This window comes from Acartia tonsa, chromosome 12, assembly GCF_053477335.1.
Source record: "Acartia tonsa isolate MP-2025a chromosome 12, ASM5347733v1, whole genome shotgun sequence".
NCBI classification, from domain to species: Eukaryota; Metazoa; Arthropoda; class Copepoda; order Calanoida; family Acartiidae; genus Acartia; species Acartia tonsa.
Window position 1 is genome coordinate 15,915,323 of NC_137271.1, and position 23,298 is coordinate 15,938,620.

Below are 23,298 nucleotides of genomic sequence, written 5' to 3' on the forward strand. Positions count from 1 at the left end.
CTTATTGGTCCTACCATACAAAATACCATGATTTTGTTACAATGGTTTTTCTTTTTAAAACTTAAATGTAAAGGAGATTTTCAGCTCTCTCCTTCCCTCAAATGCCCCTAGAGACTTCGAGGGGGGGGGAGGGGGCGGTTGTGGAGCCGCTAGTATATATACATAAATTATTTCAAAATTTTAGAAAAAGCATATCTTGACAAGTAAAGCAGAGTGTGCCAATATTCCCCCTAGTCAAGTAGAGTATGCCAATATTCCCCCTAGTCAAGTAGAGTATGCCAATATTCCCCCAAGTCAAGTAGCGTGTGCCAAAACAGGCTATTGGCATACTCAGCTTGACTTGATCCGTCTTTTTTTATTTATATTTATTATTACCCCAAACTAAAATAAAGAAAAACAATAAAAGATTTAAAATTTATATTACATCATGTTAAAGCAGGTGTTTTATTTTTGATACTGAAATAAATAAACAAGGATGGCAACATCCATAGATGCAAAAAATAAAGTCACAGCCTTTAAGACATTAACTGCATTATTTCAATGAAGTTTGAACAAAAATTCCACGTAAAACTTTAACTACTTAAATACAGGACGTTTTATATGTGAGTGCTAGCATAACTTATTTTTAGAGATGCTACGCAATAAACAATGTACCTGATCGATCTAGGAATCACTAATCCAAAACTCATGTTAATTAAAAAATTATTTCATGAAAAAAAACAGCTAAAAATTTTGTTTAAAAACATACAAAATTTTTACATAATTCTCTTTCTATTATAACGGACAACGGTACGTTACAGGAATCATCATGCAACGTTTGAAAATTATAGTAAAATTTTAACATGTTTCAATAGAGTTTTGCCTTTGGAATGTTTTTTTTATATAAAATATATAGCGATCTTATGCATTTAAACATTTTATATTTGATTAAACGATGCCTCTCTAAGTTGAATTAAAGTCTAAAAATTTTATTAAGGGGTTTAGAAATACCTAATGCCTAATAGATATGTAGATTACTAGCTAATAACTTGTAGAGTCAAACAGGAATCTCTAGGGATAAGACAATGGATAATAAATTGATGAACATTCCCAATGAGGATAAACAATTTTCTCATATTTATTCGAAACCGGTGGATTAGGACCGGTTCTCATCCAAACGAAAAAAAAACTATGTCTAGCATCGTATTATATCCAGTTTTCTACGAATATAGAAATGTACAATCATAAGATAAAAAGATTTTTAGCCCGTGCCTTCGGCATCTAAGGGGGCTAAAGAAACTGGTTTTAATCTTATAATTGTACATTCTATATCCGCGGAAAGCTGTTTATAATACGATGTGAACTACAGAAAATAGCAAAAATGTTGTCATAAAACTTTGGGTTACAGAGTAATTTGCAATCCCATGTCCCCCTCCCTCCCTCCCTCCCTGAATACAAGCCAATGATATGCAGATTACTAGCCAATAACATGTAGATTAAGTAACCAATAACATGTAGATTAAGTAACCCAAATCAGAATAATCATAGTCAGAGAGAAAGTGAATTTGTATTTGCTCCATAAGTAGCGCAGCATTAATAAACCATTAGAGTAAAACACTAGAGGGGAATTGGTTAAATAACTGTATGTTCCCATCCCATGGACCAGTGCCGACTCCTAATTGGGTCTTTGAAAATCAACTAATAATGTCGGGAATATTATTACATAAAGTAGCATAATACAATTTGCTAGCAGACGAAAAAGGTTCTTGGAAAAGGGAGGCAGGTAGTTATCTGAATATACATCTATACTAGAGATCTGTTAATGAACCAGCTAAAAAATGTTTAATCATATCATGAGTGGTTTTTATTGATATATGATTGGGTTGTACAAACTAACTGTGTTCAAACTTTTCAACCAATAATTCTTATCTATATAATGTATTTTGGGTCAGGAAAAATCAACATCTTAAAATATATTCGTTTGTAGTTTATTGGGACCTTTCTAAACTATGCATGGTAACCAAGTTGCCTGTTTATTAGCCAAGACACTTTCCGTCATTATTATCATTATAAATCTTATAGAAAAGGGGGAGGTAGGTTGTGCTAAAAATCCGTAAAGGTGTGAGTTTAAAGGCTTAAACGATAGCAGTAGAACGATAAAATTTATGTTAACTTAAAAAATTGTCTATAGTTCTTTTCAATAAGAAATACACATATTTAGTGAATATTATTGTCTTACCAATGTTTTGAAGCCTTAAAACTCACACCTTTACGAAATTTTAGCACAACCTACCTCCCCCTTTTTTTTGTTGTTCATTTTCATATTTCTTGAGTACTACACATAACATATTAGAACTTAATAAACAAGGATGACAACATCCATAAAAGCGAAGCTCTGAAACGGTAGGACAAACCGACATTAACACGTATAGTGTTAGAACTTAATTATCATAATATAAATTTATAAGAGTCAAAGCAAAATTGTAAGTAAATTTGTTGTAAAACTGCTTGATAAAGGATATTTTTTAAAGACATACTTACATTTTTAGGACTTGATTATAGAGTTGCTTCGCTTATTACATTATACTTTGTTGTCCGAGGAATCAATATACCAAAAATCAGATCAATCCGATGATTTGATCACATAAAAATTTGTTGTTAAAAAAGTAAAAAATCAACATGTTTAAAATGGACGTATGGACATTTTGGTAATGATTATAGAGTTGCTACGCTTTCTAAATCGTACCTAACTACTAAAGGAATCACCATGCAAAATTTGAAATCGATAGGACAATTCTAACATGCCTAAATTAACGGAAAAAGCTATCCGTTACGGACGTATGGACGTACGTACGGACGGACGGACGTACGGACGGACCGACCCTAATTATAGAAAAGCTTCGCTTTAACAATTTAAATTCCATTAATGATTACAATAAATAATCTGATATAGAGATACAGGAATAAGACAATGGATGATAAAATTATCTTTCTATCATTATTTGGATATTAAGATTAGTAAAAACATCAACTTGTTATAGGATACCTACGTTTAAAAAAAACGTTTAAATCTCATAGCTTTAGATCCTTTGGGAAGGAGGGTATAAAACATCCTTAAACTTTTGAATAACTAAATTCTAAATATTAGATAGCCTAAAACCGTTTTCACCATATGTTACCCAAATTGAATTACTTAGTTAGGGAGATCTGAACGTAAAACAATATAAACCTTACTGCTTTATAAAATAGCAATTAGCTGAAATAATACGTAGTTAGTTAAAAACAGTGCATAATTTTCAACCAAAAATTTTAAACCACAAAAGGGGTAGTTTTTTTTAATCTTATGAGTAAATGTTCCAATCGCTTAATCGCTGGTTATAAGGGATTTTCCATGGCATCTTATATAAAATCTTTGGGGAAATTTCTGCCTATTAGATGTACATTTTAAAGGGAAATTCTTTAGTCTTAATTATTTATCATAATCATTCATTTTTAATAATATAATTTTTGTAAAATATTCATCTAAAATGTAGAAAGAATTTAGCATTAGCCATCGATTATTATTTGAATGTTGAAACAGATTTTCATATCCTTATACTAAAGTAACAGGATGTCTATGTGTTTGTGTATGTATGTATGTAGCCCTGATTCTCTGAAGTTAGGATTCAGATGCACGAGGAGATTGGAGGTGAGAATCCTTTGACCAATCCTAGATTGGTAAGCTTCGCGCACAGCTGAGTGTATTCTATGTTACATTACAAGCTGACCCGCAATTCTCGTGGAAGCTACTCAATTATTACATCACCCTGGCCTAGAGTTTTGGCAGGTGTTCCATATTATGCCACCCTAATTAATGACACTCTCATATGAATGAGGAGCATGGACGAGGGAAAGCACGATTGCAGTTGCTTTATAAGTAGGATCCTAACATCCTACATATCTCCCTCCTTACAACCTAAGGGCATCACAGGGAAGGTTGCGTGATTATATTCTGACAAGTTGCAACAGCATTTGTCATCCAAGTGCAATATCTATGAGGGGACTTGAACTCGGATTTTCCCTACCACAGAGCAGTGCGCTAACTACTACTCTATGGGACACCCTACTCTATGTGTTTGTACCGAAGGATCTCGCTTACCGCTGAACCTTAACAGGGTAGCTTCTCATAAGTCCCGGGAAGATTTATAACTATTTTGGGGGAGGGTACCACCACCCTCTCAAGAGAAATCGCCCCTAGAAAAAATTACCCCTCCCGAAAAAGAGACTTGAATTTTAAATTAAATTAAATCAAACCAATTATTTCTGTAATTAGATATTTTAAATAAAAAAAAACATTCAAAGTGCCACTAGAGGCTTCTAAGGGCGTAGCCGCTAGTACTCTGATAAAGTGATGCTCTTAGTTGGATAAATAACGATACCCCACCCTCATCAACCCCCTTTGCCTAATCCCCTCCCCTACTGAACGAACTGACCAGTAAAAGAGTTCAATGTTTGCAAGCTAAATTAACAAAAATTCCCCCTGTCAAAATAGCCACGTATAAGATTGTTTTAGAAATAATTTGTAAGAGAAAATAATGTGTGAGAATAATTAAAAGATCAAAACGACTTGTAGAGTAGCTTCGCTGCAGAAAAAAAACTGAATGTCATGCTTATGAAGGTACTAGACAGACAGACGGTCTGTTAGTCGGTTAGTAACAACCATTCTTAGGGGATAAGAATTCTGTACAACAATTTTTAGTAGCGAAGCTACTCTGTAATTTACTTTGTATGTATGTCTGTCTGTCTGTCTGTCTGTCTGTCTGTATGTCTGTATGTCTATATGTCTGTCTGTTTGTCTGTCTGTCTGTCTGTCTGTCTGTCTGTCTGTCTGTCTGTCTGTCTGTCTGTCTGTCTGTCTGTCTGTCTGTCTGTCTGTCTGTCTGTCTGTCTGTCTGTCTGTCTGTCTGTCTGTCTGTCTGTCTGTCTGTCTGTCTGTCTGTCTGTCAGTCCGTCCGTTAGTCAGTCTGTAACGCAATGGGGAAAACGTGGTCTTCTCGTTCCTAGTCACGATGGCCCAGCTGAAATTTACAGGGATTGAATAAGTTCACATTCTACATTTCCATCAAAAGCTCATATAGATTTACTTATTGGTTGGGGTGCTAGATTGGATTAATGTAAAATTTCCTTATTTTTTTCATCCTAATGCTTAGTTTGTTGTTACTACGTTACTCATTATCAAAATTGACCATGTTGCTTTAACTCCTTATTCCTGTTTTTAGTAGCGAAACTACATTGTCATTCGATATGTATGTACGTCCCTCCCTCTGTCTATAATCTGTCTGTCGGTTATGCTACAAAAAAAAATATACAATACATATATGTATATAAATACAAAAATATCAGCTTACTAACTCACTTTGTCCGTTTGTCTATCCAGGAGTTTTTTATGCTTTGCTACTAATGAATGTTTTAATCCTAATTTATATTTTTTTAATATTTTATGTCTTTATGTTAAAATATGCACATACCTTTAAAAATGCATAACTTTTTGTAAAAAAAAAAGATTATTATGTCCATGTATTAAAAGTGTTGAAAACTTCTATAGAACAAGAGTTAAAGTGTAAATGAATCACTGAATATGACTTTTCATTAGATAGCCTGCTGATTATGGTTCTTCAAAATTATTGTGATCTAGTTATTACTGCGCCATTTACTACCATGTATGAAAAGTGTTGAAATCTTCTATAGAACACAAGTTAAAGTGTAAATAAATCAATGAATATGACTTTTCATTAGATAGCCTGCTGATTATGGTTCTTCAAAATTATTATGGGGCTAATTATTGCTGCGCCATTTACTACCCTTATTGTCCTTGTCAAGTAATATGTATTCAAAGAAAAGCCCCAGGCGATGAAATACCAAGGCGATTTAACCCTTTTCAATATGTACTTAACTTTGATTGTTCTGTGCTACTATTTAAAACAGCCAATATAATTATTTCAAACTAGCGGCTACGCTCCTAGAGGCCGGTGGGGGCACTTGAGAAGGGGGGGGGGGTGTTGAATTTAATAACCATTTTTTTTGTTTTAGATTTAAAAAGAAAAAGAAAAAAAATTGATGGATTTTTTTCTTTGGGCGATTTCTCTTGGAAAGGTGGTGTTATGCTCCCCTAAAATAGTTATAAACCTTCCCAAGACCTATGTGAAGTTACCCTGTAAAAAAAGATCCATATGGGTACAGCGTCCAGCGAGATCCTTCGATACAACAGACAGATAGACAAACAGATATCCTGTTACTTTATTATAAGGATTTAGACAAATATAACAAAAAAATTAATGGAAATTTTCCTTTATATATTTCACTTAATTGATATAATTTGGTTTCAATATTTATCGCTATTTTGATTTTATTTATATTTGTTATATTTACTGAACAACTTTTCTGAAAATTTGTTTACATTTAACAACTACTTATCATCAACCATATCTAGTAATTGACAGACAAACAGACAGACAGACAGACAGACAAACAAATAGACAGACCAACTAATAGTTAACAGGAAGAAAGGGGACAATGGGTTGTTTATTACACAAGAACCTAAAGTTTTATAATATTGTTTTCTTATTCTTTTGCTAAACAACTTTTGGGACTTTTATTGAAATTTGATTGGTTGGTTCATCAAGTTGAGTGTCCAAACGTTTTAACCACTAATTATAATCTACAAAAGGGGTAATTTTGTGTATATATTGGAGGTACAAATCAATTTATCGGCCATTGACTTATCTCTTTCGTTCCCTGTATTATTAAGCACACGTACAGATAGACATATATTTTAACAGACATAAATATGCACCAACAGACAGACAAACCGCTACAGACATACGGAAGGCGAGATGTAATAAGTGGTTTTGCACAGGGATCTAGAGAGATAAGACAATGGCCGATAAATTGATGTAGATCCCAATGATCATACATAAAATTGCCCCTTCTGTAGATTAAAGTTAGTGGTTGAAAAGTTTAGATACTCAACTTAATGAACCAACCAATCAAAATTCAATGAAAGTTCCAAAAGTTTTTAAGCCAGCGAATTTGAAAACGTTATTAAAAAAATTTGGGGACTAGTGTAATCAACACCCCAATTTCCACTCCCTCCGTGAATTTTGCAAATAAGAAAGGAACAAGGATGACAACATCCATAAGAAGTGAAGCACAAAAAAATTATGGAAAGATGAAACGATCTATAGTATAGATATATATACATAGACAACTACCTCCCTTCCTTTTTAAAAGGCCTCTTTCGTCTGCTTCTAAATTATTTTCTGCTACTTTTCTGTGTTAATGTAAGCGACACCATTGGTTGATTTTCAATGACCCAATAGAAATGTTGCACAAGGCGGTTGCGATGGGGAGATACAGTTATTTAACCCTTTCTCCCTCTAGTGTATCACTCTAATGTTTTTAGTCTTAAGCTAAATTTCTTGAAAATTTTGTACTTTTTGGATATAATGTTTTAGATATTTTTGGGACGGGGTAAATATTAGAGATGGAGTGGATATTGGGCTGCTTATTACACTAGTCCCCAAATTCTTAAATTCTCTATCTAGTGTTTTACTCTAATGTTATGGAGAAGAATTGCAATTAATGTCTACTGTAATCATATTGGATGCTCAAAGAGGATCTCAGATGAAAATTGCAGTTGTAAATCTTGAATAGCAACCGAGAAATTAGCGTTTACCCTAGTCTCTTTTCTAACATACAAAAGTGTATTTCAAATTAAAGATTAAATTTGCTACCTTTCTAAAGAGTGTTTATAAATGAAATTATATCAACGAGGACAATAATGGTCATGAAGAGCGTAGCAATTACATGCTTATGTATTCAGATTAAATAACATTGTGAGATAGGACAATTGCAGTAAAACATTTCTCCCTCATACCCCAATGTTTAGCTACAAAAAGCAGAATTTAACACAAACCAAAGAATAAGTATAAGTGTTTAACCAAGACAACCACCTGGCCAATCGTCTGCTGGCAAATTGCTTTCTGCTCTTTTATTGCGACTTGGCTGTGTAAATATTTCCGATGTCATTGGCTGATATTCAAAGACCAAATTGAAAGTCGACACAGGGTCCCCATACCCGTGGGTAGAGTTACTTATAGCTCGTGTCCCCTCTAATATTTTACTTTAATCGCAATGCATTAATCTTAATTATATAAGTATTTAGATGATATCTAATAAATTAATGATTATAAAAGTACATTAATTGTGAATTTGAATAAAAATCAAATTCTAAATAAGACCTAGCAAACTCTGCTTTTTACTAAATAGAAGTTACAGTTTTTTTATTTCAAACGCCTTTGAATTGTATGCTTTTTCAGGACTGTCTAAATACAATGTTAAAAGAAACATTTTTTTGTAAGAAGGTTTGTAATCTAATTCAGCCATTTTCTTTCTATTTACCTTCATTTTCAATAAGTAAGCAATTTTTAAGGCGGTAAAATGTATTATAGACAACTTTCCGTAGATTTTAAAATAAAAAATAAGAGATTAATAACATTTTTGTTAGCCCTGAAGGGTCGAAGGCCACATTAATATAACTGATATTAATCTTATGGTTTTTATTTGAATATGTACAGAAAATTTCTGAAATACGATGCTATTCATAATTTATCAGTATGACTGAGAACCAGTTCAAGTGCAGCGGATATTAAACAGTTTCGAAACCATGCTGGAAAAAATATTACTGCTTATACAAATACTCCTGAGATTAAGACATAACTACTTGTAACCTTTATAAAATAACAAGAATAAAAAAGTTCCAATAGTTCCTCCAACTACTTGTATAGTTTAAAACTGTTGTATTCATTTGAGTAGTGTTATTTATAATTTCTTATGCGAAGAAAAATGTTTAAAATGGCTGTATTCTATTTAAGGGAGATATGATTTTTTATAGCTGGTATTTTTTATATTAGCTGCGCCTCAGAATTTTAGGGCTTTTTCTTCAAAGGAGTAGGGAAAAGCAGAAACATAGCTTAAAACCTATGTAAACCTTCCTAAACCTAACTCAATTGGTTCTGCAGTTATCAAAACCATATGCAACATAAAAAATTTACTATACTACTTTATAAAACAGGATATAATACCGTTTTAACATGTTATAAGAATAGAATTAATTAAAGAGATGCTTCGCCTTTACAACAATAAGCTGTAAGAACAATAATAAGTTGTGTAACGGTGCTATAAATAGAAAAATTAACTAGCTATTGAAATCTATTTTTATTGTGAACATACTTTACAGCAAAAATATATTTAAAATAAGTTTCAACACTTTTAGATTAAACAAAAAATAAAATTAAGTATTTTCATAATATCATATTTGGTCTTTAAGGCTTCGCCCCTATGAAGAGATTGAAACCAACGTGCAGCTTCATAAAAAATAATACATTGATAGAGCCGTTAACGAGATCTTACACATGCTTTCTTTATTAAAACCAGCGGCTGTGCCCCTACCATCTAGGGACTCTGTCTTTAAAAGGGTAAAGAGGCAGAAAAATAGCGTAAAACTATCCAAAAGATTAAAATAAAAATTCAAATAGCATAGAACCATCCCAAGAATTTTATAAAGCTACACTAAAATGGAGAACTCAATCGGTTCAGTAGTTAAGAAATATTAAGCTACTAACATAAGAACCTTATAATAGGATAATTAAATTTTGCTATTTTATATTTTTGTAAATTTTGCAAGAAACACTTTTTATCCTTATGGCAATCACGATGAAAAAGTACGCTTATTACCGTGTTTTTATTTATAATTTGACAATAAAAAAATGTATCAATCTAAATAATGAAGTTTTTACATAAAGTAACAGTTAGTTGTCATTTACATCTATATATCTTCAATCAATCCATTTATAATTAATTCGATATATTGACAGGGGGAAATTTGTCGTCAATTTAGGTTACTAATATGGACCTCATTTATTGGTAGAAGAGGAGTGGATGGAGTAAAGCGGGTGAATGAGGAGTATCGTTATTGTAGCCAGCTGTAAGTATCACTTTGTTAGAGTACATGGAAATCTGGTGCAATATCCAAGTAATAATACATCCAGTCTTCAATGTTCTTTTTTTTCAAAATATGTTTTGGTACCATAAGTTAAAATGTAAAAATACTAGCTGATTTGCATTTAGACCTATCTAGGTAAGATTATAGCATAAAACCACCTCAAGACATGTATAAAACATCTAAACATATTTATGAAAGTCTATGCTTTTATCAAAATTAAAACTTAGTTTCTTTTATTACTTTAAATTAGTTTAAGTAACATGAAATCGAACAATATGTTTAATTCATTAGTAAATTGTTGAAAGTAATACATATAAATTTACATTATAAATTGGTCATTAAAATTATTCATAGCTAGTTTTTTCTAAATTCACAATAATGACAACCAAAAATAAACGGACTGACATAAGGACATATCATAGTTTTTGAGTGGAAGCTTTTCTTAAAGTTAAACTGAAGATTATTTTTTTATTTTTTGTAAATAACAAAAATCGAAGGTCAAAAAATATTCTTCAAGGTTTCTTTTAAAAATCTACCACCGTTTTTTCTTCTCTCGAATAAATGTAAAATTTATAATATAGTAAAAGTAAATTTAAAGCCATAAGTTCTTAATTTTTATTTACACCTACTAATGAGATTAATTTCCGCTGGATTAAAACCGGTAAAGCCAAACAGTAAAACAAAAACATGCATGATATCATAACATAGACAGTCAACGAAAATGAAAATCTTACAATTCATGACTTCTTTGTTGGCCCAGGGCCTTAAGTTAATCGGGACAAACAAGCAAAAATCTTAGAAGGTTTGTACTTTGATAAAAAAAAATAGTGAAAAATAGACTTACCTTGTTTATAAAAGATTATTATTCAGTTTTTTGTTTCACGAGAAAAAATGTAAACTAATTCCATAAAAAAAATCTATTAATTCACTTGTTTTAACTACAATAAAGTCATAAAAAATAAATGATTTTATCAACTCTGAAACACTAAAATATAAAAGAATCACTTTCCAAAACAATAACACATAAAAATAATCAACAAGTCTGTAACATAAAAATAATCACTGAATTAAATATGAAATATGGTGAGCAAGAGAAATAAAAATCCGTATTTTCACAATTTTGTTTGAAAATTCAACCTTCGAAACTTTATATGTTCCGGACAGTTGATGTTTATTTTACTAAATAACTCAGCAAACTTGAAATAAGGATTATTGCTGGGGAGATACTTACAGAGAGATACATACTAATGTAGATAGATAGATAGATGGATACGAGAAGGAAGGAAAGATCGACGTCATGTACTAATGTGTTTTGATTGTCAGTCTGTCTGTGTGCGTGTGTTTATTATACATATATACGTTCATATAGAAGGATAGTGGTTGGTTGGTCCACATATGTGTGTCTGTACGACACTCTCATACGAGTATATACATATGTGTGTGTGTGTGTTTATGTGAGCGCGAGAGGTTTCAACCATTGCAGGAGCGCCGCGCTCTACACACCAACGCCCACACACACACACACACACGCACAAACCATCCCCTACAAAGTTAAGGTGAACTAAACAAAGGGGAAAGGATACTGCAAGGGGGCCTTTATGAAAGGGGGTTGGGGTTGGGGGAGTTATCGCGCCGGGAAAAGATTTAACCGTAGATAGATACAATACAAAGTGAAATTTTGTTTCTGAACTTTAACTCAATTTTATCATTGTGTCTGTGTGTTTGTGTATGTGAGTGTGTGTGTGTGTGTATGAGTGTGTGTGTATGTGTATGTGTATTTGTATGAGTGTGTGTGTATGTGTGTGTGTGTGATTGCATTACCTCTGGTCAGGCCTAACTGACAGATTAATTAGGCAAAGAGAGTACACTTGATAAATTTTTTAACCTTTGCACCATAAAGAAAAAGAATAAGAGGATGAATACTCACCCCTTATCCTTGTAAAATACTACTTCCCTATCCCCCAAAAATTTATACAAATTTTGCAGACGAACAGCATGCGGCTTTTTGCATTTCAATATAATGAAATAATGAAAATAATAAATATATTGTTCTCAAAAAGCAAACAGCCAGGTGCTGTTTGGTAGGGTTAAATGTATATTACACTTTTTCAAAAACAAGAGAATTCATCATTTATGATCAAAAATATAATTTTTTCAAGATAGCTTAAATGTAATATTTATATCTAAATAACATGTTAAACCAAACCTTTTAAGTGTTTTCCAATAATTATTAGTAGTTCAGTCTTACCACCACTAGGGGCGCTAGTTATCTTTATTCAGAAACATAACTGTGAAAAAGGCTAAATATAAATTACATAAAATTTTTTAAAATTACTTATCTAAATTAAAGCATAGATTTTAATGCTATCTACGTTTTTTCCAAGTTAATATTCGGTTTAACATTATTAAAAGCAAAGCTTTTCTATAATTAGGGTCACTCCATCCGAGACAGATAGCTTTTTTTTGTTAATTTAGGCAAGTTAGAATTGTACTATTGATTAAAATCTTTGTATGGTGATTCCTGTAGTAGTTAGGTACAATTCAGAAAGCGTAGCAACTCTATTACCAAGTTCAATTTTCATCCCCTAAGTTATCGCATAATCATGACAAGAAAAGCAAAGATTATTTATTTGAAATTTTGAACAAGTTTGCTATTATAAAGTTCTTCATAAAATCATTCCCTAAGTGAGATGATTCATGGCCATTTTTATCAGTTGCTTTGCTATGGTCACGGAAATTAAGCCTTAAATAAATCATATATAGAGAGGTTTTATGAAAGACTTCATAAAAGCAAAATTGTTCAAAAAAAATCTTTGCTTTTCTTGTCATGATTATGCGGTAACTCCTAGTGGGTGAAAATTGAACTTGAAATTTTCAAATCTAATTTTCTCAAAAACGGCTGCATTTTAGATTTTATTGAAAAGAGAAATGAAGTTTCCTAACCTAGGGTAATGAAATGCACTATGTCCCAATTTAGGTTCTGACACAAAAGTCAAAGCTCCTTCGAATGCACTGTGACTTAATTTCCAATGTCCATTCTACTTGAACTTACTTATTTTGAATTGCAGTGCTTATATTTACAAGACATTATGTATACAATACTTTGTTTACTAACATTTTTTTTATAATCACTATTTTATTATTCTGATAGGGACAGGTAATAAATAAAAAGGATAACAACATCCATAAAAGCGAAGCTCTAAAACGCAAGGATAAAAGGACAAACACTTGTAGTGTGTCAGAGCTGAATAAGTCGAATATAAATCTATGCATTCTAACAAAATTTATAAATTTGGTTAAAACTATAGAGGAAACTGTTTAAGGACATACCTACATTTTTAGTACCTGTTTATAGAGATGCTTCGCTTATGACATTGTACCTTGTTATGAATCAGCACGTACGGAGATTCCGGTAACAAATATTACAATTCCGACGTGTCAAACATGTCTAAATTAACTAAAAGAGCTCACCGTTACGAACGGACGGCCAGACCGTTTCTAATTATAGAAAAGTTTCGCTTTTAACAAGGATAATTCTGTATCTTGACAGGAAAGCAATAACATGATATATTCTTCATGATGGCTTATAAATTTAAACGAATGCTCACGTTCATTAATGTTTATCCTAAGGTTTTTTTTGTCTAAAGCTAAAAACTACTGAACCGATAGAGTTCTCCATATTAGGGAAGCTTTATACAAGTCTCAGGATGGTTTTAGGCTATTTTATTTTTTAGATTTAAGTATTGGGATAGTTTTATACTAATTTTTCTGCAAATTTCTTCCCCATCGAACACGAAGCCCCTAGATGCTAGGGGCGTATTCACTAATGCTCTATATACTATACTAGGAGCTACGGCCCTGGAGGCCACTAGGGGTACTTGAATTGTTGGTAAAAGTCATAACCTATAAACCTTTCCAGGACCTTCCATGAGAAAGTACAATGTAAAGGAGAACCATATCGGTATTTGTTTCTGTAATCTGTATGTGTAACCGCTATATTACCGATGGTCAAGAAAACTTATTTATTTGGTTAGAAAAAAATAGAACATTAAATATCTATCATTTTAAAAAATATACTGTTTTTAAAAGCGAAGCTTTTCTATAATTAGGGTCGGTCCGTACGTCCGTCCGTCCGTCCGTCCGAGATAGTTAGCTTTTATTCGTCAATTTAGGCATGTTAGAATTGTCCTACCGATTTCAAAATTTGCATGGTGATTCCTGTAGTAGTTAGGTACGGTTTAGAAAGCATAGCAACTCTATAATCATTACCAGTTTGTCCGAACGTCCATTTTAAACATGTTAAATTTTTTACTTTTTTAATAACAATTTTTTATGTGATATAAACATCCGATTTATCTGATTTTTGGATTACTGATTCCTATTACAATAAGGTACAATATTATGAGCGAAGCATCTCTATAATCAAGTATTAAAAATGTCAGTATGTCCTTAAACAGAATTCTGTATTTATGAAGTTTTGCAACAAATTTACGTTGGTATAATTTTGTCAAACCTTATATTTTCATATTTTGTATATTCAGTTCTGACACTCAACAAAAGTTAATGTTCGTCTGTCATATCGTTTCAGAGCTTCGCTTTTATGGATGTTGTCATCCTTGTTGTTTTTATTCTTTACATGACAATTGATAAAAAATATATATTGGCTCTAAGTCTACTACAAAGATGTTAGTTTTGATAAAGTAGTATAGGGTTAGGAAGAATTAATAGCTTTTTTTATGAACAAGGATGATAACATCCATAAAAGCGAAGCACTGAAACGGTAGGACAAACGGACATTAACACTTAAATAGTTTCAGAACAGAATTATCAGAATATAAACGTATAAGAATCGGAGCAAAATTGGTAGTAAATTTGTTGAAAAACTGCTTGATACAGGAAAATGTTTATGGACATACTTACATTTTTAGGACTTGATTATAGAGTTGCTTTGCTTATAACATTATACTTTGTTGTCCCAGGAATCAACATACCAAAAAATCAGATCAATCGGATGATTAGATCACATAAAAATTTGTTGTTAAAAAAGTAAAAAATCAACATGTTTAAAATGGACGTACGGATATTCTTGTTATGATTATAGAGTTGCTACGCTTTCTAAATCGTACCTAACTACTAAAGGAATCACCATGCAAAGTTTGAAATCGATAGGACAATTCTAACATGCCTAAATTAACGAAAAAAGCTATCCGTGTGTGACGGACGTACGTACGGACGGACGGACCGACCCTAATTATAGAAAAGCTTCGCTTTTAAAAATATAAGACTTCACTAAAATGTCAGAAGAGTATAATTATCACATACCCCCCTTTGACATTTCGTATTTCTATAGCATTACCTATTGAGGGAATGGTCCAATTACACTAGTCCTAAGAGTTTAACAATAATGTTTTCTTATTCCTTGGCTTAACAACATTTGGGACTTGAATTTGGGACTGAATTTTAATTGGTTATTTTATTAAGTTGAGTGTTCAAACGTTTCAACCACTAATTTTTGTCGATAGAAGTGATAATTTTGGGGATGTAGATCCATTTATCGGCCATTGTCTTTTCCGTTTAGATCCCTGGGATGCCGTGCTTATTGATAAATAGAGTCAATATCGCCAACAACCTGTTTTTTTTTGCTCAGTGAATTGGCAGGCGGATAAGCTGCTCGAATCCACACTGCGTCAAACTAGAGACGCTAAAAACCGTACCCACTCCGCCTGTCAGGCGCGTCACATTGATAGTAAGTGCAAGGGGAATGCCTGGTCCCATATATTATGCGCAATTTATTACCATGCACAGTTAAAACAGATAAAAATCTTCAATCTTCAATCAGACTCTAATTATAGCTAAAAGCTTTTCTTTTGAAAAAGTATTTATGGTTTTATAATTGTCTATTTCGCAATCGTACTTTTGACCTCATAAAACGTAACGAAACGACCTACCTTAAAATTGTCCTTAATTAAAAAACAAGGATGACAACATCCATAAGTAGCAAAGCACAAAATTTCGTGGATGGGACTGACAGTCATTGTTGTTTTCTAAAAACGACGGGAAATTTAATTTTGATATCTTTAACTGAAAAAATTTTGAAAATCAATTAATAAACACCAAAGATATGGGGGAAAATGTAAAAAATATAAAAATAGCCAAAAACCTGCAAAAAGGCAGTCTGACCGTCATTGTTGATTTCTTCAATTGAGCGGAAATTTAATTTTGATATCTTTAACTGAAAAAATTTTGAAAATCAGTCCATAAACACCAAAGATATGGGGGAAAATGTAAAAAAATATAAAAATAGCCAAAAACCTGCAAAAAGGCAGTCTGACCGTCATTGTTGTTTTCTTCAAACGAAGGGAAATTTAATTTTGATATCTTTAACTAAAAAAAGTTTGAAAATCGGACCATAAACACCAAAGATATGGGGGAAAATGTAAAAAATATAAAAATAGCCAAAAACCTGCAAAAACGTCATTGTTGTTTTCTTCAAACGACGGAAAATTTAATTTAGTATATCTAAATGAAAAAATTTTGAAAATCGGACCATAAACACCAAAGATATGAGGAAAAATGTGGAAAATAAAAAAATAGCCTAAAACCTGCTAAAAAGCCGTCCGACCGCCATTAATGTTTTATAGTTAATTGTGCTCCTTAATGATGGGAATGTTGTCAAAAAATTTCAGCTTTCTATCTTTTATAGGAGCTGAGTAAATCCCATTTCCCCCATAGCGTTACGGACTGACGGACGGACGGACAAAGTGAATTATAGAGTAGCTTCGCTACTAAAAACATAAAATTAAAAATATATTTTTCATGTATATTTATGTGTAAGCGTACGTGTAAATGAGAAAAAAAGCAGGAATCACGTAAAATGCATGAAATTGCAAAAAAAAGTTTAGGTCAATTCTAAAGTTGTATATCACTCATAATGTCACACCACTTCATAGAGAAAATTTGGACCTATATCAAGCTGTAACTACGGGTATTGAATGTCAATAGGAAGAGGTTTAGCTTGTGGATAGTGACTGTGTATAGTTACTAGTAGCTAGGAAGTAAACCGTATCCAAAGTTTTTATATCCATGTTAATAAGTTACCATATAAAAAAATCTAAAACAATATTAAAATTTCTTTCAATGTTAAAATATTATAGTAAAACACTAGAGGGAAAAGGGATTCAATATCCATATGGACTTTTGCCGACTCTCAATTGGGTCGTTGAAAATCAACCAATGGTGTCGGGAATATTAACACAGCCAAGTAGCAGAAAACAATTTGCTAACAGAGGAAAAAGTTAATTGGAAAAGGGAAGGTTTTAGTTATATCTATACTATATATCTGTTGTTAAAATATATTATGTTAATAAATATGGAACTTCTAGATGATCCATCCTTGAATTGGACCAATGTAAAACCAGTGTTGGAACAATCTGACCATAATTCTAAATATTGGTTTCAGAGCTTCTCATTTATCCATTTTATAAGTTAATTGTAAATAATTAGAATTCAGGAGCTTTGGAAAATTATATCATTCAAAATTAATGTTAATTGTATAGGATTGAATTATATGACAAGAACCTCTTATCCATAGCTTCAAAACCGATTAATCTCTGATTCTGCTGTATTAGAATTGGTTCTCAGCCATACCGAAAAATCATATTAAGCATCATATTACAGCGAATTTTCCATGAATATTAAAATGAAACTCATAAAATTATTACCAGTTTTTTAGCCTGGTTCTTCAGGGCCAAAGGTTTTAATCTTTTATTTTCATAGCCGCGAAAAGCTGTCTATAATACGATGCAGAAAAAATAACTATTCTCGGTTAGGCGGATTTTTTTTATTTGACAATCTAGAGTGATAAATTTATTTAAATGTAAAACCCAAATAAAAGGATGTCTGTCTGTGGGTTTGTACTGAAAGATCTCGCTAACTGCTGAACAGTCACTGCTCTCCTTAACAATCAATATAAAATAACATATTTTGTAGAGAATTTAAAATATATTGGAAATGGTATCCTTCAAACTTGAAAACATGGAAGCTACCTGTGAAGATCATACAAATTTCATTTTCGATAGGGGTGTTAGAATCTCTCTATAACCCCCCCTTCTGCACACTTATTGCTACAAGCTATGACAATAGCAAATAAGTTTCATTTTATTTTTTTACTTTCATTGCTTAACTTTGACTTGCAACAGGGTTTTAATATTCACCCTTCGCTAGCCACTTTCATTGGTTAATTTTACAAAATATATGCTTTTGATTTTATCCTTACATAAAAGTGACAGGATCTCTGTGTGTCTATCTGTACCGAAGGATCTCGCTAACCGCTAAACCGAGACGGTTCTCCTTTACAGTGTAGCTTTTCAGATCCTTGGAAGGTTTATAGCTACTTTGAGAAAGGGTACCAGCGTACCACATATATATCCCCCACCCCCCATTTTTCATCTTTTTTTAAAACTAAAGACATAATAAGGGGGGAGGAAATTCAACTCCCACCACCTCAATAGCCCCTAGAGGCCTCTAGGGGTGTGGCTATTTGTATCTAAAGAAAGGAGGTACATAGATTATTTGACTGTAGTTTTCTGGCCCTTGACATATTTTTTCCCCTTCTTACTACTTGAATTCTTTTTCTTGCTGTTATGTCAAGCAAGTGATATCAATAATAAGGGGAAATACTTTCGCCAAACGATGAATTCTCCATGTTTTGCTTAAAACTTAGGCGACTTAATAAAAATAGATTAATAATTTCAATAACTAAAAATGTTCAACTGATATTTTCAAATTACTGAAAGGGTAATTTGTTTATCATCATTAGGGAATTAATCAGCTTGTTGTGATAATATAATTATTTGTAGAGGTTATTATCAACTTTTTTTATGACTTTAATCATACCATGTGAGTATTCTAATTTAGGAACATTTTTTTAAAAATACCCCCTCCCTCTAATTTTTAAAAGCTTGTAGCTAATGCATAGAACTATAAATTATTTAATAATAGATGTAGAATATACGTGGATATTATGACAGGGGGAAAATTGTCGCCAATTTAGGTTTCTATTGGCCAGGTCGTTCATCCAGTACGAGGGAAGGGGATAGAGTAAAGGGATGATTATTTTAGCCGCTACATGTTTCACTTCGCGGAGCTTTTGCATGTTCTCTCTCATTTTTTTTGTTTGTTATGAGATCTGAATATCTGCTTGTATTATTGTCCATTCAATGAACTTTATATGCTACGCTACATATGGATGTTGTCATCCTCATTTTTAAAAGCGAAGCTTTTCTATAATTAGGGTCGGTCCGTCCGTCCGTCACAAACGGATAGCTTTTTTCTTTAATTTAAACAGGTTAGAATTGTCCTATTGATTCCAAACTTTGCATGATGATTCCTGTAGTAGTTAGGTACAATTTAGAAAGCGTTGCAACTCTATAAGCATTACAAGAATGTCAGTACGTCCATTTTAAACATGTTGATTTTTTTACTTTTTTAACAAATTTTTATGTGATCTAATCATCCGATTGATCTGATTTTTGATACGTTGATTCCTGGGACAACAAAGTATAATGTTATAAGCGAAGCAACTCTATAATAAAGTCCTAAAAATGTAAGTATGTCCATAAACATTATCCTTTATCAAGCAGTTTTTCAACAAATTTACTCACAATTTTGCTTCGACTCTTACACATTTATATTCTGATTATTCAGTTCTGAAACTATATATGTGTTAATGTCCGTTTGTCCTACCGTTTCAGTGCTTCGCTTTTATGGATGTTGTCATCCTTGTTATATTCTATGGCTCTGTCCATTAAAAAACTAAATTTCTCCCCTCTTTCCTCTTTCTAAAATTAGCAATAATATTTTTTTCCCAATTTCACTAAAAGACTTTCACTTAAGAAGACAATTTACAAATATATGTTAGTGTGTGTGTGTGTTAAAGTAATAAAACTACTCTATAATTCATTTCTCAGTATTGGAAAACTTACTATTATCCGGTGGATTATAACCGGTTCTCAGCCATACTGAAAAATCATGTATAGCATCAAATTACAGACAGTTCCACAAATATTAAAATAAAAATAATGAAATTAATACCAGTTTTGTTAGTCCATGCCTTTGGGGCTAACAAAATTGGTTTTAATCCCATAATTTTTCATTTTAATATCCATGGAAAGCTGTCTATAATTCGATGTGATAAATAACTATTACTCTTCTTAATTTGGTAATGACTGCAGACTTAACCATAACAGTTTTTAAGATTAGATGGTGTTGCTGCGCTACTAATTGTATATGTAACATCAGTGTCCTTGTTTTGTGTGTTTGTTTTAGTGAAAGTGCTTAAGAAAGAAAAACAAGAATAATCATATCCATTATAAAAAAATATACAGAAGGAAAAAAAAATACTTTAACTTCACTATAAAAGAATTTTATTTATGGCCCAACAGATGTAACTTGGGCTTCAGCTACTAAAGAAGTTATAATGAAGCTCTTTACAGCTCTATATGACGTCATACAATACAAATGACCAATGAAAGGCCAATACACAGACTAAATACCAATGGCAGGCAATTATAAATATTAATTAACCAGTGATAGGCCAGTATGACGTCATTTTCCATAGGCAATATAAAATGCTGAACAGTTATAGTTATCATGAGCAACCACAAAAGTTTAACAAACTGCAACCGTTGCCGGAAAAAAAAGACACCTGCCGCAGCCGCAACCAAGCCGCGTTTGGCTGTATAATTTACTGCTTTTTAACTATTGCATTCAATTGTTAGCAGAGATTTAAATGGATGTATATTCCCAATTATGATACACAAAATTTCCACCTTTTGTAGATTACAATTTGTAGTTGAAAAATTTGGACATTCAACTTTATGATCCAACCAATTAGAATTCAATGAAAGTCACCAAAGATAAGAATAAGAAAAGAATAAGAAAATATTATTATAAAACTTTTGGGACTAGTGCCATAAACAGTCCACAGTCCCCTTCCTTCCTGATAGAGATATTGTTTATAGAGATGCTCCGCTATTTAACTACATGTTAAAGACAAATGTTGTAATTTTTATTGTTGTGTGAAAATTTTAAAGAAAGTCTTTCAGAAGACACTTTTCTAATTTTAGCAAATCATGGTGAACATCTATAATACAAAGTAGAATAATGTCTGTCCGTTCATCCGTCTGTCTGTCTCTTAAGATCCCCCCCAAAAAAAATCCCCCTCGCAATTTTTTTTAAAAAGAATTTTTACGAATTTCGGGAATTCGCCATTTATTCGCGAAAATTTGCTATCCATTCGCTTTTTTCGGCTGGGTAGGTAATAGAAGATGTAATTACACCTCATGGTGCAAAGTTCCTACTGGCTAGGGGCGAACCCGCTAGTATAATACTAAGTAGAAAGGTGTCGGTCCGTCTATCTGTTTACTTGAATTATATATTATGGCCATTCGATTGTATATTATGGAATATACTTACTGACCATACCTGGGTTTTAAGCTATTTTTCTAAACGTCGTGAATACTGTTTCTCTACAAAATTCCATATTACAAATATACTATTATAACTTGTGGAGCAAGGTTGGAGTATATCTTGTTTTTATGTAACTGAAGAGAGGTGGGTAAGAAGGGGAGGAAAAGGGTGTTTTTGTTTTTCAGAATCACATTCCATTTACCCTGTGTGTAATAAACAGCCCATTGCCCCCCCCCCCCCCCCCATCCCTCTGTCCCTAGAGAGAATCCCAACACATGCTGATTAACTCATCAACAATTAATTTCCGATACAAATTACAGGTAAATTAAAGAGAATATGAGAGTAAGAACAAGAACAACAAATGTACAACGGAAGCGTCGTTGTTTCCCTCAAAATGCCAAGTCAAACACTGAACCCTTACCCTTATTCTAAAATGGATTGAATACCTATAAAGGGTTGTTTTCGTGTCTTTGCAAATTGGGTCCAAGGTAGCCCCACAAGGCTAGGGCTCCCCGCAGGGGTAACGCATACGAAAAAAAAACCTCTCCCTTTATTTCTAAACTACGAGGTATGGGTTCTGTGCTCGCTAACCACTTTCAGGGATAACGCCATTTATTTCAATTTATCCTTCCCCTAATATACCAAGATATTGTTGGTCTAGACCTTTCGGTCCCCTGGGGCCAACATAACTGGAAAAAATCTTAATTTTAATTTCTAAATAAGCGGAAAACTGTCCATATTATTATGATATTCTAAATATTACTAGAAACTAAACAAAAATGTTTCTGTGACAATAACTTAAATTCTAACAGCTTTATAATTTTATTTCTGTAAAAGACGACCATTTGAAAGGTTTTATGGTTTTCATTTTATTTCAGAGGCAAAGTCCATACCTAGAAGCTGAATGTACACAGGAGTAGAATGTACATCTGTTATCATGATGAAGAAAATATGTGTATTTTCAATAAGATCTCGTAACTGGATCATTTACAAAATTTCAGGAAACAAGAAAATACCGGTCAATAGTAGGTTTAAGGCTATTAAACCTCAATATATTACCTTGAAATTGATGGGAATTCCAAAATATTAATTTTAAATTCTATTACTGGGTTTTTGAGGTCTAACCCATTGCGCCATACCCCATAGAATACGTGGATATTGTGATTCTCAAATACCCCTATAAACTGTTTCTCTCAGCTGGCTAATATACAGGGTACATAAATCCGGACTTTTTTAAAACGGCCATAGCGTCAAAACTACTTGACCAATCAGGACATTTGACCCCACTATAAAAAGCTTAGGTAATGACCTTAAAGCACAAAAAAATTCTTTGGGCGATGATGGACGTGTATTCCGAGCTGGCCGCGCATATGTTCAACAAGGCAGATTCGAAATGCGCTGGTGGTTTCATCTTGATTCTCGACTAGGGCCCACTAAATCTGACCTCGGCCCATCTGAAGGTGAGATAGACATATGAAACTTGCTGGAGATACTGTTAGATACATAAGTAAGTAGAAAAGACTAGAGTGCTCTATCTGAAATGGCTTGGCCGTAGTACTCCAGCAAACTGAAACGTGGCAGATTTTAAGATGTCAAAAATCGTGAAAAATTGTAAATATTTCTCGGTTCTCGATTTCAAGGACCCATATGGAACTTTAAAACTCGTTTCAGACTATGGATTGCGCTGACAACCCTAGCTGAATCTTCATGCCATTTCCAAAAAGGTAAAAAGTCTTTATAGCTCAATTGTGGTCCAGATAAGAGCCTCCGTGTCTAAGGGTAGCTTGAAAGTTGGGTTAATTTGGATC

At 32.6% G+C, this 23,298-nt stretch overlaps 1 protein-coding gene across 1 annotated transcript in view; it reads right to left on the reverse strand.

Annotated features, from left to right (window-relative positions):
- The window catches only part of LOC145333207 (uncharacterized), a 115,675-nt gene extending 104,684 nt beyond the window's left edge, over nt 1–10,991 (reverse strand). Inside the window, exon 1 of the mRNA XM_080178353.1 lies at nt 10,866–10,991. The gene's annotated coding sequence lies outside the window, so the exon portion shown is untranslated. The remainder of the gene's footprint in view (nt 1–10,865) is intronic.
- Between the last annotated feature and the right edge of the window lie 12,307 nt (nt 10,992–23,298).